The sequence below is a fragment of the Rutilus rutilus genome (genome assembly GCF_951802725.1).
Source record: "Rutilus rutilus genome assembly, chromosome: 1".
Classification (NCBI taxonomy): domain Eukaryota; kingdom Metazoa; phylum Chordata; class Actinopteri; order Cypriniformes; family Leuciscidae; genus Rutilus; species Rutilus rutilus.
The window spans coordinates 10,861,306-10,869,743 of NC_140209.1; the positions used below are offsets into that span (position 1 = coordinate 10,861,306).

At 43.2% G+C, this 8,438-nt stretch overlaps 1 protein-coding gene across 1 annotated transcript in view; it reads right to left on the minus strand.

Moving 5' to 3' along the window:
• Window positions 1–8,438, minus strand: part of LOC311287301 (GTPase IMAP family member 8-like) — a 446,844-nt gene that overhangs the window by 308,474 nt on the left and 129,932 nt on the right. The gene's annotated exons all lie outside the window — the stretch shown is intronic.

Genomic DNA, 8,438 nt, shown 5'->3' on the forward strand with positions numbered 1-8,438 from the left:
ATGGACATTGTTCATCATTTACTCTCCCTCTTGTCATTTGAATACTGTATGACTAACTTTCTTCTGTGGAATTTAATAAAAAGAAGATATTTTAAAAAAGGTTGGAAACATGTCCAAACAACATTGGACCCCATAGACTTTCATTGCATCTCCTTTTGTGTTCCACAGAAGAAAGTAAGTCATACTGGTTTGCAACGACATGAGGGTGAGTAAATGACAACATATTTTGAAGTGAACTATTTATTTAAATGCTATTTTAACTATTTTTGTCATGATTTGTGTCTGTGTTCCCCTGTTTTGTCCCATGTTTAGCAGTTCCCAGTTATGTTGATTAGTCTCCCCAGGTGTTCACATTAGCCACGCCCCCTTGTTACCTTGTTATCTTGTTTAGATTGTCTGTCTGTGTATTTAAGGCCTGTGTTTAGTTCAGTCTTTGTCAGTTCTTATTGTTGCACCATGGTGATTGTTCTGTTCTTGAGTCTCAGTCCTGAGTTTGCGTTTGCATATTTTAAGATTTGAGTTTATTTAATAAAAGACTACTGCACATGGATCCTGCTTCCTCCTCTGCTTCAACCAAATCGTAACAGAACAACTGACCACATTATGGATCCAGCAGTTCGCCTAAATTGTGAGTTCTTTTATTTGTTTTGACTTTTTTAACTTTTGCTGTCGCCCCATTGATGCACTGATGATTTCTCCTTGTTACAGGTATGTTGTTAAATTAGTTTTGTTAAGCACAAAATAGATATAGTTGATTTTTAATGGAATGCGTATTGTAGGTAAAATATCACGGATACAAATATTTTGTTTTAATGGTTTATGCTGTTTGGTGCGGCCTACATGACATGGTGCTAAGTGCATTCATTGTTTAATTTCATTTGGGTATATTATGCATGGAAATTTGGAACTATATATATATGAATGGTTTATATTTAGTTTATTTATGCTTTATTATCAGGAGTGCACATAACTGGTTTGCAGATGCGCATGCGTGGTAAAAATAAAGGCTTTTATTCAGATTCTAGATTCAGATTCAAGTGGCTGCAAGTGCTGACAGTGACCTGAAACGTACTCGGTTACTAACGTAACCTCTGTTCTCTCTAGAGAGGGAACGAGTATTGCGTAAGCTAGCTTACGCTGCGGGAAAGTCTCCTTTCACGAGATACTGAAGCCAAAAATTATCCTAATTTTTTAAACTTTGTCAACGCAGTGCGGCAGCCTGCAGACCTAGGGCAAGCGAGTCGCGTGCCCATTGGCTGCTCTGCGGCAACTGCAGCAGCCTATGGCTGAGCCTTGCGCGTGACGTCACGTCCAATGAGCGCGCTTGGCGCGCTTAGTGCGTCACAGCCCGTCATTAGGGGTGTGGCTTAGAGTATATAAGCAAGGAACAGAGGCTGCTTCGCTGGTTTCTGTCGCATGAAGCGAAAATGAGCTCGTGGCGAGAGCACGGCGGGTTACGCAATACTCGTTCCCTCTCTAGAGAGAACAGAGGTTACGTTAGTAACCGAGTACGTTCTCTTACGAGAGGTTCTCTCGTATTGCGTAAGCTAGCTTACGCTGCGGGAACACCTTTGTCAACGCCGTGCGCGCGCCCAGCATCCTGAATGAATCCCGTGGGAAGCCCAGGGAACGCGAAACGGAGCTGGGCGGCCAGATACCACAGTACACAAGCACATAATATGGGGCAGGGAGCGGCACAGCCGGTCCAACTATCACTTCCATACAGTGTAGCTCAACCAGTAGAGCTAAATCAGCAGCGTAGCCCGCGCACAGACAGTGGGCTGGCTTACGCGAGACTTAGACTGATAGCACTTTGGCCTGCAAAGCGGGAACATCCAGGTTGTAAAACCTAACAAATGTGGAGGGGGAGGCCCAGCCCGCCGCTGCACAAATGTCATGAATGGGAATCCCACTGGACCACGCCCACGATGAGGCCATGCCTCTGGTGGAGTGTGCCCGAATGCCCAAGGGGCACTGCAGGTTTTTAGATGCGTAAGCAGCTGCGATAGCATCGACTATCCATCTGGACAGAGTGTGCTTCGAGGCGGCGAGACCCTTGGTGCGCCCACCAAACGAAACAAAAAGCTGCTCTGAACGCCTGAAGGCGGCGGAGCGCGAAATATAGCTTCTCAGCGCCCTAACTGGGCAGAGGAGGTGACTATCTGCCTCGCAGCCAGTAATCGGCAGGGCTGAAAGGGAAATGACCTGCGCTCTGAAGGGAGTGCCCAAAATTTTTGGGACGTACCCATGCCTCGGTCTGAGAATAACTTTAGAGTCATTAGGTCCGAACTCGAGGCACGCAGCGTTAGTGGATAACGCGTGAAGGTCTCCCACACGTTTTACTGAAGACAGTGCTATCAGAAAAACGGTTTTGAGCGTGAGGTATTTCATATCCACAGTTTCTAAGGGTTCAAAGGGATGTGCTTTCAGTGCGTCTAAGACCAGTGAAAGATCCCACATAGGAACCGAAGGGGGTCGCGGGGGGTTCATCCTCCTCGCTCCTCTAAGGAAGCGGATGACCAACTCGTTCCTTCCTAATGCGCGGCCCGGCTCTGACACAGAGAGCGCTGAAATGGCCGCGACATAGACTTTGAGCGTGGAGGGGGACCTGCCCGCGTCCAGTAGCTCTTGAAGGAAACACAATACTTGTGAGATAGGGGACTGACAGAGCTGTGCGTTTTGATGGCGGTCCGGCCGTAGCGGGACTCAACCATCTTTTCCTCCTTGCGGATGCTAGGAGGACTTCGCGGGCTCGGGCTTCAACGCGATCTTGGACCGCGGGCCCCGTGGGGGCGGCGGTCTGTGACGGCTGGTCGAGCGCGACCTGGGGCGATTGCCCTGGCGCCGCTGCGAAGCGTTGGGGGGCCTGGAAGAGCGCTGGTTAGAGCTGCGCACAGGAGGCTGAGTTTGAGGGCGGCCTGTGGCTGAGCTCGAACGGCGGGGCAGGAAGAGGTCCATCGCCTGCGACGCCTTCTGTACCTCAGAGAACCGATCCACAATTCCGCTGACCGCAGGGCCAAAGAGGCCGGTGGGCGAGAGTGGTGCGTTCAGAAACACAGCGCGCTCTGACTCACTCATGTCCGCGAGCGTCAACCATAGATGTCTGTCGATGACGGTGAGCGCGGCCATGGATCTGCCGATGGCTTGAGCAGCGGTCTTGGTAGCGCGCAGCGCGAGATCCGTAGCGCTGCGGAGATCGGTAAAGGCAGACTGATCCGAGCCCTTCTCGTCCAGTTCACGGAGGAGGTCGGCTTGAAGGATCTGAAGAATAGCCATTGAGTGCAGGGCGGAAGCAGCCTGGCCGGAGGCGGCGAAAGCGCGGCCGGCGAGAGCTGAGGTGGTCCTGCAGGCTTTAGACGGCAGGGCAGACTTTGAGCGCCATCTAGCAGACGGCGGGCAAAGGTGCGTTGCCACAGCATCCTCAACGGCGGGGATGCCGTTATAGCCGTTCTCGGCGGCTCCGTCCACCTGAGAGAGAGCCGAGGAGACTGGCGAGCGGAGTCTGGTGGAGAACGGAGCGTTCCAGGACTTAGAGAGCTCAGCGTGGAGCTCAGGCAGGAAGGGTGCTGACCTAGAGGCAGGCGCAGGGCGGCGGCTAGGCAGAAAAAACCCGTCAAGGCGATTGGGCTCCGGCTCCTTAGGTGGAGACCAATCCAGTCCCATTCTCTCGACCGCTAAAGTGAGGAGGCGGAGAAGCTCTGCGTCAACACTAGCGCGGGTTCGAGAAGACTCCATAGTAGAGGGGGCGGAGCGGTGAGAGCCCGACCACTCCTCGCTGTCAGACGCGAGCAGAGAGCAGCTGTCAGCGGCATCATCTGCATCGTCCCCCAGGGCGACGGCAGTGCGGGCAGTGGCCGGCCGCTGCGCGTCGGAGAAGGGTGGGGGGGAAGGAGAGAGCGAGGCTCGCGGGAGAGGTTCCGGCGAGCGCTCAGCTGTAGCGTCCAGTTCCGGCGGCCTTTGAGAGCGACGTTTTTTCTTTCGTGGCCCGGAAGAAGCGGCCGGAGAAGATGGAGTGTCTTCGAATTTAGCGAGTCGAGCCCGTAGGGTCGACATCGGTAAATCTTCACACTGTTCGCAGCCGCCCTCGGAGAGAGCGCGAACAGCGTGGTCAAAACCCAGGCAGAGAGCGCACAGCACGTGGCGGTCTCCGTCGCTGAGCGAGGCTCTGCACGAGCCACAGGATGTGCGAGGCATTTGAAACAACGCCTCGCGCTCTTTTAGATGCAAGTGTGTCGCGGCGGACACACACACACACACAAAACAGAGCAGAAAAGGATATAAGGCCGGATGGCGCAGCAGGCAGGGAAGGCTGAAGGCGGCGAGCGGCCGGCGTCCTCAGGCTGAGATCCTCGGCGTGCTGGTCGCTGGATTCAACGGCGGCTTCCTCGGAGATCAGCGATGCGAAGAGCTTCGCTGAAGAGACAGAAATCAGCGAAGCAGCCTCTGTTCCTTGCTTATATACTCTAAGCCACACCCCTAATGACGGGCTGTGACGCACTAAGCGCGCCAAGCGCGCTCATTGGACGTGACGTCACGCGCAAGGCTCAGCCATAGGCTGCTGCAGTTGCCGCAGAGCAGCCAATGGGCACGCGACTCGCTTGCCCTAGGTCTGCAGGCTGCCGCACTGCGTTGACAAAGTTTAAAAAATTAGGATAATTTTTGGCTTCAGTATCTCGTGAAAGGAGACTTTCCCGCAGCGTAAGCTAGCTTACGCAATACGAGAGAACCTCTCGTAAGAGAACTGATTGGCTAAAGAGTACGACTGCTCTGTGTTACGAGTGTTATGCTGCCAGCAAAGTCTCAAAAACACACACACACATATCTAAGGCGATTCGTACGTGAATGACGATTTGCACATTCAAATGCAAGAATACACTCGTACATTTTAAACATTCAAAGGTTTTTGTGCACAGTTGTATATCTACAAATTGTGTTTTGCATTTGTGAAATGTATTTTATGAGTATATAATTTTATTTTGCGCATGTGAATTGCTTTTTGTGAATATATTTTTTTTTCACGCACGTGGATTTTTTTTGTGTGCACGTGAATTAGGTTTCATGCATGTGAAATTGTCTAAGCATTTGTGAATCATGTTTTTTGCGTGAATTATATTTGAGACTAATCTGCTTCCATAGTAAATGTATGTACAATTAGTGCTTAGAGTGAATTGAATATTTTTCTTGCTAAAATCTTTTACAGCTGAATTTATGAAGACCCAACCATTATTAGTAAAATTAAGTATTTTTTTTTTAAATATTAACTTATTTAAATACATATAATTTAATTAAAAATGTCAAACAATTGGTTACATACACAAACACACACACATGCAAGCACTACACACAATGTTGAAACAACAAGAAATAAGTACAGTTAAATTATACACCTAAGTGGAACTTACTTAATAAGCAAATTGTTTAAGTTAATTAAAAATAATCAGTTTAATTCACTCAAAACTATAAAAAAGTCACAAACTCAAAATATTTAGGTTAGTAGAACTGTTTCAGAAAATTAACTTTATGCTACTCAATAATTTTAATTATTTTGAGCAAGTAGTTCATAAAGAATTACCTATTAGTTCTTCAATAATTACTTATGCAGTAAGTAAGATACAGTATTCTAAAGTGTTACCCAGTTTTCTAATGAGGCTGCAGCATATGATCTTTCACATTTAATCTTGATTTTCATATTTAATATGATTTTCAATCAATATTCATATTTTGAAGTTTACACGACAAAGGTATTGTTTTCAAAACTCGTATTCAAAAACTTGCACTTTGAAACCTGTTCCAAGTTTGCATTCTCAGACGCTGTTATCGTGTAAATGAACGGCCAGACCGCATTAAAAGTTTTCTGTTTTCAGTAGCAAATGGTGTCGTGTAAACGGCCCATAAGTTAAAGGTGCAATAGGTGAATCTCTACAGAAACATTTGTTGTCATACTGGTTGAAAGTCTCCTCATATCCTGATATCAATCCCTATGTTAAACGTAAATTTAAAAAACGTAACCAGACCCAGCAGAATTACACCCCATTGTGCCACCTTAATTGATAACATATTTACCAATGATATTGAAAACAATACTGTGGGTGGATTATTAATTAACGACATTAGTGATCATCTGCCACTTTAAAGAATGACTTACTAGCACAAAATTGGGAAATTGTTTACAATGAAATTGATGTTGAGACTGCAATACATTTTTAAGACTATTCACAACGTTGTATGATAAAAACTGTCCAATTATACAATACTGTAGAAAACGAAAATATACAGATAAACCATGGATTACTAAAGGATTACAAAATGCTTGTAAAAAGAAAAATACATTATATAGAGAATTTATAAAACAAAGAATGAGAGAGGCTGAAAATAAATATAAAAAATATAAAAATAAGTTAAACAATATCTTACGGGTAATACTTACAGATGCAGACTATTATCTGTATTTATGTTGCAAAAAAGAGCCATAAGGATGATTCATGGTGCCTGTTATAGAGATCATACAAATGTATTATTTTTAAAATCAAAGACATTGAAATTTACTGATCTGGTTTATATTCAAACAGCACAATTAATGTATAAAGCAAAAAATAACCTACTCCCTGGCAATATTCAACAGCTGTTTTTTTAATAGAGAAGGGAGATATAATATTAGGGGTGAGTGCAACTTTAAACAATTATATGTCCGTACAACATTAAAACGTTTTTGTGTTTCGATATGTGGAGTGAAGTTGTGGAACAGATTAAGTTCAGTACTTAAACAATGTCCAAGTATGACTCAGTTTAAAAAGCGCTGTAAAAATATGGTATTTGCGAGGTACAGAGAGGAAGAAGGTCATTGATTAGGTGACAGTTTATTTATATATTTGCATTTTTTTAATTTTTTAAATTATTATTATTATTTTTTTTTTTTATGCAATTCATTATTTATGATGTATATAAACATAGGTAAATATGTATGTTGTTTTTTTTGTTTTGTTTTTTGTGTGTGGAGACAAAATAGATCAAGATGTTCGGCCAACCGGTTAATTATTAAAAAGTAATGGAGAAGGGGTAGGATTGAATAAGCTTATGCTTCTTCCTACTCCTTTTCGGACATGTATAAGTTAAAATAGTTATTTTTTTCTTGTTTTGTTTTTTAGTTCAAAGAAAAAAAAGAAAAAGAAAAAAAAAAGTATCATTATTATTGATTTTTTTTTTTTTTTTTTTTGTAGTTTTGTGTGTTTTTTTGTAGTTTTTTTTTTTTAACATGTTCGAAATAAAGCTTTTTCATTCATTCGGAGTTGAATCTAATGTGATGTTAAAATCAACTGCGTCACATACTAATTAATGTGCATTGGTTTGTGTAAACAGCCATTTGACGATAGTTTGATGTTAATTAACTCTGGGGATATATTGTTGTAAAATAATCAGAGTAAGTGATTTGATGAATATGTATTATATGACATTTAGTAGTTTCATTTAGTTTTGAGTCATATAACAATTAATTGAGTCATATAACAATTTAATGTTGATTTAAGTGGGTATATTCTCCCAGGATTTTCTTTGTAAACCAAGTTAATGAGTTAATATACAATTGAACAAAGAAAAGCAAAAGATCTGAAATTTCAAGGGATTTATATCTGTTGTCAATTCAGATAATGTGAATGAGTGACTAGTTCTCTGCATTATGCAGGTTGTTTTTTTTTTCTTCCTTCTTGTTTCCGGTTGATGTGTACTTCTTGAGTTGACCGTGGACAAGCGAACGGCGAGCCAACAGTGCCTAGCTGATGTCACAACGCATCTTTCTTTGGAGCGAGCTCGGTATCCTTAATCTGTCATCAAACAGATAAGAGAATACAACACACCATACACTTTGCATACTTTGAGTGAAACTGAGTGTAAAACTACCCGGGTAGTAAATTCTTTTTTTTTTTCTTCTTTTCCTGTCACGTGACCACTTCTGCTTCTATTTTTTTCTACTTCAATATTTCTTTCCTGGAAGGATCAGACTTTAAAGGGAAAAAAAGACAAATAACAACACAAGGAAAATACTTTCTGAACTGTGTTTGGGGAACCATTTAATTTGTTATACTCAACAGGCCTGATTGTATTTTTTTGTAATTTTGTTTTATTAACTGTATGTTCACAACTGGTACCAATACAGTACATTTTCTTTAATTTCTCAAGTTGTGTTGAAATTGCTGTCTCAATCCTCCTTTCCGAACTTAGACGTTAACAATACTGTGCCCATTCAACCTGATCAGTTTATTTAGAACCATACAATAGAGTGATACAACAGGTTACAATTGCATACAATGCTGGTTCTCCAAGTTTACCTGGCCAAACTCTTCTGCGATATGGATGAGTTTTATGAGACACTCATCCAATGAGAGACAGTTGAGTCATTTGCCACCTCCTGAGACCGCCATTTAGAATGTTAACATTGAAACAAA